Source organism: Capra hircus, chromosome 7 (assembly GCF_001704415.2).
Source record: "Capra hircus breed San Clemente chromosome 7, ASM170441v1, whole genome shotgun sequence".
Classification (NCBI taxonomy): Eukaryota; Metazoa; Chordata; class Mammalia; order Artiodactyla; family Bovidae; genus Capra; species Capra hircus.
In genome coordinates this window covers 75,293,337-75,302,864 of record NC_030814.1, presented here as the reverse complement: position 1 = coordinate 75,302,864, position 9,528 = coordinate 75,293,337, and the positions used below count along the sequence as shown (strand labels likewise).

At 41.2% G+C, this 9,528-nt stretch overlaps 1 pseudogene; it reads right to left on the bottom strand.

Moving 5' to 3' along the window:
- LOC102178820 lies at positions 8,121 to 8,996 on the bottom strand (annotated as a pseudogene).

Genomic DNA, 9,528 nt, shown 5'->3' with positions numbered 1-9,528 from the left:
ACAGAGTATTACTCAGCTATAAAAAAAGAATGAAATAATGCTATTTGCAGCAACATGGATGGACCTAGAGATTATCATACTTTAAGTAAAGTAACTCAGACAGAGAAAGACATATCATGAGATAAAATAACTTGTATTTGGAATCTAAAAAATTTATACAAATGAACTTATTTACAAAATAGACTCACAGAGATAGAAAACTAACTTATGGTTACCAAAGGGGAAATGGAGGGGAGGGATAAATTAGAAGCTTGTGATTAACATATACCCACTGCTAAGCTGCTAAGTCACTTCAGTCGTGTCCGACTCTGTGCGACCCCATAGACAGCAGCCCACCAAGCTCCCCTGTCCACGGGATTTTCCAGGCAAGAGTACTGGAATGGGTTGCCATTGCCTTCTCAGCAATATACCCACTACTATATATTAATATAAAGTAGATATATATAATTGAATCACTGCACACCTGAAACATTGTAAATCAACTATTTGTCATTGTTGTTCATTCCTTAATTGTGTCTGACTCTTCATGACCCCATGAACTGCAGCGTGCCATGCTTTCCTGCCCTTCACCACCTTCCTGAGATTGCTCAAACTCATGTTCATTGAGTCGGTGATGGCATCCAGCCATTGCATCTTCTGTTGCTCCCTTCTCCTCCTGCCCTCAATCTTTCCCAGCATCAGGGTCTTTTCCAATCAGTGGCTCTTCGCACGAGGTGGCCAAAGTATTGGAGCTTCAGCATTGCTCTTTCCAATGAATATTTAGGGATGATTTCCTTTATGATTGATACCTAAAAAAAAAAAATATATATATGGCAGGAAGAATTAAACAAGGTAATATATGTGAATGCTCTGTGGAATGTTATACCACACAGTTAGCTCATATTAAGATTTTTTTTAAAATTGTAAATAGCTTGGCCTCCTGACTTCTTGAGATTCCTTTAAAAGTCTAAGACTTTTTTAAAATGGCAAACACTTTTCAGTGAGTTCTGTATGCAGATACAATTCTAAATACCTTATGAATATTAATTCATTTAATCCTTGTGTCAACTTTATTATGAAATAAACAATATTATCATCACCCTTATTTATAGATTAAGAAATGGAAGTAAAAGGAAGTCAAATGGAAGGAAATTTTTTTCCAGAGGTAAAAAAATCTCATAACTACAAAGTAGTGGTTTATATTGGGGAAGTAATGGCCTTGTTCTAGAAAATTCTGCATCTTAACTAAAACTCCACCTCTCTAACTTACCCTTCACCCATAAGGCATGAACTCCATATCTGAGATTTAGCTGCTACAAAGAAAGATTCTTTTCTCCACTTTCTGTCTGAGTGTCCCCCAGCTTCACTTTGCGTCTCAGGTCGGTGCTGTGATACCGGCTCTTACTTCAAGATAGGATTTACTGTTCTACTTTATTTTCTTTTCAGGATACCATGCCAGAGTGCTTTTGAAATTTTGTTATTCTCTGCACCAATGATTTGTCCTCTGAAATAGAGAAATAACATTTGTCATCCTGACATTTGGAGATCTGGACCATGCCATTTGTTCGTTTTTAGCTTTGTTTTAGGTAGTAAATCAGGCAAGATATGGGGCTACCTTACTTAGAGATGAGATGTTATCCATAATAAGAGTCTCTTGGTATCAGAATGTTGTACATAAGAATTTTTTTTCCCAGAACTTTCCACCTCATACAGAAATGTTTTTCTTTTCATAGACTTTTGTTTTCTCTCTTTTCCTTTCTTACAAATGGCAAGGGGTTCTATTTAGTTGTTGAGGTCTTATCTTTTCTGACATAATAGCAAGAATATCTATATTTATTAATTTCCATTATTTCCCTAAGGTAATTTTGGATATACAAGTCTCAGAACCAATGATTTGATCTGACTTTTAGGAGGACAGGATTAAATTACTTCTGAATAAGCTTAGCTATATAGACCAAGGAGTTGTTTCATATATGTGTGTGTGTACATTTCAAATTTAGCAAATCTTAAGAATTTCCCAAGCCAAATTTGAGCATGTTTTGAATCTCAAAGCGAGATGCTGTAGATGTGATTAATAGAATGGTAAAGTTTTTTCAGCACTGATTTTGAACTATTGTAATAATTAAATGTTTAGCTATGTAGACAAGTGTTTAAAAATGGGAAATATTCAACTTTGTCAAATTTTCCAATTCTCTTTTGTGCTTTAGATACTCTTGAATTATGCCATATTTGACCTAATTAGGTTGAATGTATTAGAAAATAATTCTTTCATGTTTTATACATAAAATCAATGGGAAGCAATGAGAGGTCAATAATCTCTTCCTGTTTTGGTAATAGTAGTAGTGAAAGTCCCTTGGTCATGTCCGACTCTTTGCAACCCCATGGACTGTATAGTTCATGAAATTTTCCAGGCCAGAGTACTTGAGTGGGTAGCCTTTCCCTTCTCTAGGGGACCTTCCCAACCCAGAGATCAAACCCAGGTCTCCTGAATTGCAGGCAGACTCTTTACCAGCTGAGCCACAAGGAGTTTTGGACTTTCTGAGGAGGTAAATTGCCATTGTTGAAACAATATTGGACACCTAGTTACATATGAATTTCAGGTAAATAGTGAATATTTTGGGGATTGAGCTTCAGTCTCCTCCATTGCAGGCAGATTCTTTACCATCTGAGCCACCAAGGAAGGCCTTTAAAACACAAGTGAAAGTGAAGTCGCTCAGTCGTGTCCGACTCTTTGCAACCCCATGGACTGTAACCTATCAGGCTCCTCTGTCCATGGGATTTTCCAGGCAATAGCACTGGAGTGGATTGCCATTTCCTTCTCCAGGGGATCTTCCCGACCCAGGGATCGAATCCAGGTCTCCCGCATTGTAGACAAGTATGTACTAAATCCTACATGGTACATGTTTATACTTAAAAAAAGTTTATTATATAGCAGGGTGCCCTATATTTTTATTTATTGATTTTGGCAACCCTATTCTAGCTCTCAGAGAAGGCAATGACAACCCACTCCAGTACTCTTGCCTGGAGAATCCCACGGATGGAGGAGCCTGGTAGGCTGTAGTCCACGGGGTTGCTAAGAGTCGGATACAACTGAGCGTCTTCACATTCACTTTTCACTTTCATGCATTGGAGAAGGAAATGGCAACCCACTCCAGTTTTCTTGCCTGCAGAATCCCAGGGACGGCAGAACCTGGTGGGCTGCCATCTATGGGGTCACACAGAGTCGGACACGACTGAAGTGACTTAGCAGCAGCAGCAGCAGCTTTCTAGTTCTGGTTAGTACTACTACTACTGCTCCTTATTGGACACTGATTTTTCTCAGGGATTCTATTTAAAACTAAGAATTTTATCATTTCTAAATGTCAAATTGACCCAAAATGGGATATAAAGGCTTTGTGAACAAAATCAGATAAATAAATACAGAAAGGAAGGCCATGCAAAGGTTGTAATTAATTCATTTTTGTTCATTTAAGGCCCATAAGGAAGAACAAAAACTTCACCCCTCTCCTCCATGCTAAATCTATCCTGGAGACAGGGTCGTAGGCCAGGGGTTAGACTGAGGCCCCTAAGCCTTATCCTAGCAGCATGGCTACCCCACCTGGTCAGTTCTGCAGCTCTCAAACTGGCTCAGCCTTCTTTATTGATATTCGTGTTATATAGAATGTGAAAGCAGCCCACACACCTTATCGCTGCTGGGAAATACTGTATTCAGTGCACTTCCTTCCGCTTGCTCCCCTGCTTTCTTCCTGTCCTGCCTTTTGTCTGTCCTTGTCCTATACAGGCAGATTCTTTGATAGCCATCTAACACTGGGAGGAATAATCCACTTAAACTCATCTCCAATACTTAGTACAATGTTTTAGACCTACTAGGTATTAAAAAAATTGTTACACCAAACAAAATGCTATAATCCTATCACCGCAAAGGCTGAAAAATAAAGTGTTCAGATCCTATTTGGGATAATAGGTAAAGCCACTCAGTCGTATGTCCGACTCTTTGCAACTCCATGGGCTGTAGCCTACCAGGCTCCTCTGTCCATGGGATTTTCCAGGCAATAGTACTGGAGTGGATTGCCATTTCCTTCTCCAGGGGATCTTCTTGACCCAGGGATCGAACCCGGGTCTCCCACATTGTAGACAGATACTTAACCTTCTGAGCCACCAGAGAATTTACAGTAATACATATAAAATTGAGCAGTGATGTTGACCTGGTTTATACTGATATTTTCTGTAATAGTATTGACTTTTATAATGGGAATGGGTCTTTGCTATGAACCCTGAATTGCCAAGGCAATCCCATTCTAATTTATGTAAACAATAGTATTATTAAAATCATGATAAATATTCCCTTTCCCTCTTAAACACAGGTTAATGAGAGTGGAAGTGCCTTCACCAGGGACAAGAAATAAATAAAGTGAAGTCTATTTAACTTTTTTGTTTGTTTGAATCGGATACTTTTGTAAATTTTCCAAGCTTTAACTTTTATTTCTCTAGTTTTAGCTTAATCTATTGAAAAAATAAACTAAAAGTAGTGTTGATATAAAAAAAAGAATAATTTCATTTGGTAGATCTTATTTTACTCACTTTTTTGGTGATTCATAAAGTACGTATCTTTCTGTGGCTAAAACAAAGTGTTGTTTTTCTGAACTTTGATCCAGAAATGCAAATAAAGCACATAAAATGAGCACCAACACACACATATATTCTTTTCTGTTACATATTATTACAAAATATTTAAGATTCTTTTCCATTATCAGTTATTACATGATACTGAATTTAGTTTCTATGCTATACAATAGGTCCCTGTTGTTTATTTATTTTAAATATAGTAGTGTATATATGTTAATCCCAGATTCCTAATTTATCCCAGGACCTCCTTTCCCCTCTGGTAACTATAAATTTATTTTCTACGTCTGTGAGTTTATTTCTGTTTCATAAACAAATTCATTTGTATCATTTTTCTTTTAGATTACATATATAAATGATATGATATTTGTCTCTCTCTGTCCAACCAAATTTTGGCATTCTTAATTCCATCTTGGGACTTGGTTACCAGGCAGACTTTTTTACTTGCCATCAAAAATATAATCTACAACTCCTCACTGATAAAGAAAACATTGTTGATGGAAGAAGAATCTTCTTAGGAAACTGAATCTCCTTTTTAGTTCCAGAAGTGGCTAACCACTTACTAAGAAAACTTGAACTAAAGAAAATATATTCAGAACACTGACAGTTCAGTGAGGATTGTTATTCTAACAGAAAAATATTTGACCTCTAGGCAAGGGCTTTGACTCCGTGCCCTTTCCCCCAAACAGGCTGTCTGACTGTCAGGCACTCAGATAACTTTTCCATCGTGTGACAGCTTGTGCCCTGGAAGTGACAGTGTGTCTGCAGTGGGACAACATGTGGCTGCTTGGTGGAGTGTAGCAGAGGGGGGATGCCTTTGTTATTCTAAGGCTCTCTAGTATGTGACTAGTTCAGTCAATAGTGACAGTAATGTATACCCAGTCACTTCTCAGGGAACGGACTATTCATGAAACATGCTTTTGTTCAGATCAGCTGAGTTATTGGCAGGTGGAGTATTCTTCAGTTTTAGTTCTTCTCAAATTCCTTCTTCTCACAAGGTTACCTTGTGCAGGGCACTTGGGTGAATAGCATCTCCATCTCCTTTCCTCACATGTTGAAGCCCCGAGAGGTCTTCTTAATCAAGCAAGGGTGAGGAAAGTAAAGGGGAGCAGCTGAAAGAAAGATCCATTTTCACGGCCTGTCGTCTGTTGATTTCATTTTCAGACAGAAGTATACCACCATGCCAATGTCTTTGGATCCTTGACTTCTTCAGGAAATCATTTTGCCTGGAATCATTATCCTTCTCAATATAATTTAGTTGCATGTTTGTTTTGCGCAAACCACAATGTCAGTTCTATCCTGAAGTTTTCAGTTTTTGCTGTCACCATCCTTAGGAAGCTCACGTTACAGCTAGCCCGTCAAGCTGCCCTGCGATCGTAAGCTACAGCACAGCATAGGACAGAACGTTTGAGACTGGAAACTTGCTTCCTGGGATGGCGTGGCCGCGTATTTCCTATTTATTCCTGAAGAAGCTTAACTCTGAAGTTGCTCAGCATTAACAAACAAGAGGAGCTACCAAATGGTCTCTAACAGGTCCTCCAAATCGACAGCTGAGTAATGTCAGGTGACCTTTTTATCAGTGGGCTTCTTATGATCATGAGAGTAAAGTGACCTTCCCTTTAGGCCCTGGTGTTGGGTTATTTCTTTGTATCTGATTTTGATTTTGCCTCATTCTATAGGGATTGTTTCTGGTCTGTACAACATTCTTCAATGGACACATTCATAAAGGCCGTTTTCCAGTTGAGTCTAGAGACACTTACTTCCAGGCACGATACTTGTGGCGCTCGATCATAAAGTTCCAACATATCATATTACTCAGAATGGTCCATTCATAAATAGGCTGGGTTCAAAACACAGACCCTTGTTTTTTTTAAAAATAAGCTAAGCCTCTCCGAGGTATCAGGCTGCTCTCAAGTGTTTGTCCATTGACTCTATTTTTTTCTCCTAGAGAATGGACTTACTTTCCTTGTCTCTGCTTTGAATAGGAAAACAACAATAACAAGTTGATGAGAATGCTTTGTTTGTAAAGGGAAGGTGGGGGCAGAGAGAAGGCAAAGGATGTGTGTGGGTGTGTTTGTGTGCACATGGGAACTCCAGGGAGGAATAGCATTTGTGAGATGTTTTCCTGGAGGAACAGTTTCGAATTTGTTTTGGTGTAAATTGAGCCAGAAGTTTGAAAATAAGAAGGAACTTCATAAACATTTGCTCTCTGTATCACCACCTTGTTAAATCAATGCAGCATTTGAACCAGTTTTGTTTTTCTAATTCCATTGTACACTTGGGAAAGCAGAAGGTGTTTTGCAGAATCTGGCATTATGCAGAATCTGGCGTTTGGTTATTTGGAGAAGGCTGCTTTACTGACTAGGTCACAGTAAACGACTACAGACTCTAAGAATATGTTGACAGTGTCAGTAGTGAAATCTTTGCCACACACATTGTGAAAAATTGAAGGAGGGTGGAAAATAACTTATTTTGCTAACAATCTATTTCCCATCTGTAGTTTGTGTCTGCTGAAGCTGGAAGTCCTTGCCTCCCCTCCTCAAAGTCTGTCTCTTTTCTTTGACAGACGTGCTTCCTTGAAATTTTCAGTTCAGATGACTGTTATTAACAGCAACCTTTAGAGTACATTGGGGATTAATTTAATTTTTTGATATGTATTTTTACTATGGTTTCAAGATGCTGGAATGTAGATATAGTTCTTGTTAAAAAAAAAAAAAAGTTTAGACAGGTTGATTCATTTAACTACCCAGCAGGATATGATTACTTTTTCTAAAGTTAAATTCCAAAGAAGAAAATCTAACAACTTCATCCACATACATAAGCACACACTATATAAATAAATGTGTATATTTGCATATATATACACACACACACACACACACGCAATGTGGTAGTGATGTCTCAACCAGGCAAGAAATGTTTTCTTAAGTGGAAATTGATTGGGTTTTAATTAATATATAAAAGCATGTCTTACTTTGGTTTGTTTTTCCTTTGGATCAACTATGATGTATTAAATAAATGTTTGTTTTGTTTGTTTCGATAAGCTACTGATATATTTAATACATGAAAATAAATACATGACTATTACACTTTTTAAGCGTCCATTTACGTATCATCCAGATCCTTGTGTTCCCCACTGGTCCACACATGGTGCCCGGGAAAATTCCTGAGGCCTTCAGACTCAGCTGGAAATGTATCCTGAGCAGGAGCTTGGCTTGAAGGGAGGGAGGAGGAACCCTCCGGGTTGGCGATCATACCATTTATTCACACTTGGAGGCGAGACAGTGTTGATGGAGGAGGTGGGGGGACCCTCCTGGGGGACTCCCTCTGGGTTGGCACTGATACACCATGTGCTATGACAGGTCTGGCAATAAGGATGTGGAGGGATGATCCTCCAGTCCTTGTCAGTGTGAAAAGTGGGGAGCAACCAGAGATGGTCAGAGGGGGGCACTGCCCACTCTCGCTCTCTGTCCTCAGCAGTGCTCCATAAATGCCTGGTGGTCTCCCCCAAGGCCCGCCTACAGCCCCATCCTCTGAAATTCTGCTCCTGGTTGTGACTCCATGGGCAAATGTACAGAAAGGACCAAGAAACTCATTTCCAAGGGGGGCTTTGCTTTCTGGGTGGCTCCGCCTTGTAGGGGTAGGGAGCATAGCTGGCACTGAAACACTGACTGAAGGAGTGCTGGGAATCACCAGGGGTCTCTGGAAGGTGACCCCTGAAGGGGCAGGCCTGGGATCTTGAGGCTCATTTGTGCAGTGGGCACTGGCAGGTGGTGACCTGTGCCAGGGACATTAAAATGGGTGAGGGAGTGGGAATGCTCCTGCCTCAGAGGGCGCAGGGTGTCTAACCCATTCATAGACAGCCTCCAGGAGCTGGCCACCACCCTGCACTCTGTCTTTGAGGGACCAGCTGGGTGAACAGCTTGCACTGAGGTGGGGTGAATGGCTGCCCCTAGGGATAGCTGGGGTTGTCCAGAAGAGGGCATGGAGCTTTGCAGCGTCTGCCTTCACCATCCACTTGGCCTCCCAGCTGGTGCTCTCAGGTCAGGAGCCAAAGAGAGACTCATCGCAGTAAGAAGGGGTCTGCCTGATCAGTCTGTATTTGTTCTTCCTTGGTGTGAGGGTTGGGGTGCTGCCGCTGGAGGAGGTGTGCTCGTAGCTCCCCTTGGCCCCTGATGCCTGTGACACCCCTGTCTCCACTCTTCTGGTTCTTCTGGCCTTCTTCCTCCAAGGGGTGTCAAAGTCTGGTGGTATGGGCCAGGTGCCTGCAGGGCTGCCAAACAAAGTCTCCTCCACATGTGACGGCCTAACCTTGATCTGGTAGCTGCCCCCGCAGCGGTGCTGAGGTGGAGGGTCTGCATCTGGCTGATGGCCAGCTCCACTGGGGTCTTCATGTCGCCCATGGTCCTGAGTGGCAGCAGGGGTGCTCTGCCTGCCAGGTCCTGCCTAAAGGGCTCCCTCCTGCAAAGAGATTTACAAGCATGATCTCATTTCATCCTCTCAACAGTCCTGTGAGGTAGCTTCCATTATGTCCATTCTACAGATGATAAAATTGAGGCTTCAAAGGGTGAAGTCACAAGTGTCAGTCACACCTGAGCATCTTGGCTCACTGATGTCAGTCGCAACCCTCAGTGTCCCATGCTCCCAGGCCTGGACTCCTTTGCAGGGGTGCTTGGGCGCCGGTGGCACATGCTGTACATCCATATTCCCAGCTCTGAACTCGAGGAGCCTGTGACTCCTGAAAGTTCAGGCCACTCTCAGCCCCAGCTCCATGAGAACCAACTCAGCACTGGCATCTGGGCCCTAGTGATCTAAATAGATATTTCTATAACTTTGTTCTTCCTGAACCTTTATTTTTCAATGATTGGACCCTCCAGATTCTAATGGAAATTAAGAAGTTATTAATATGTTGAGAGTGTGCAGGTG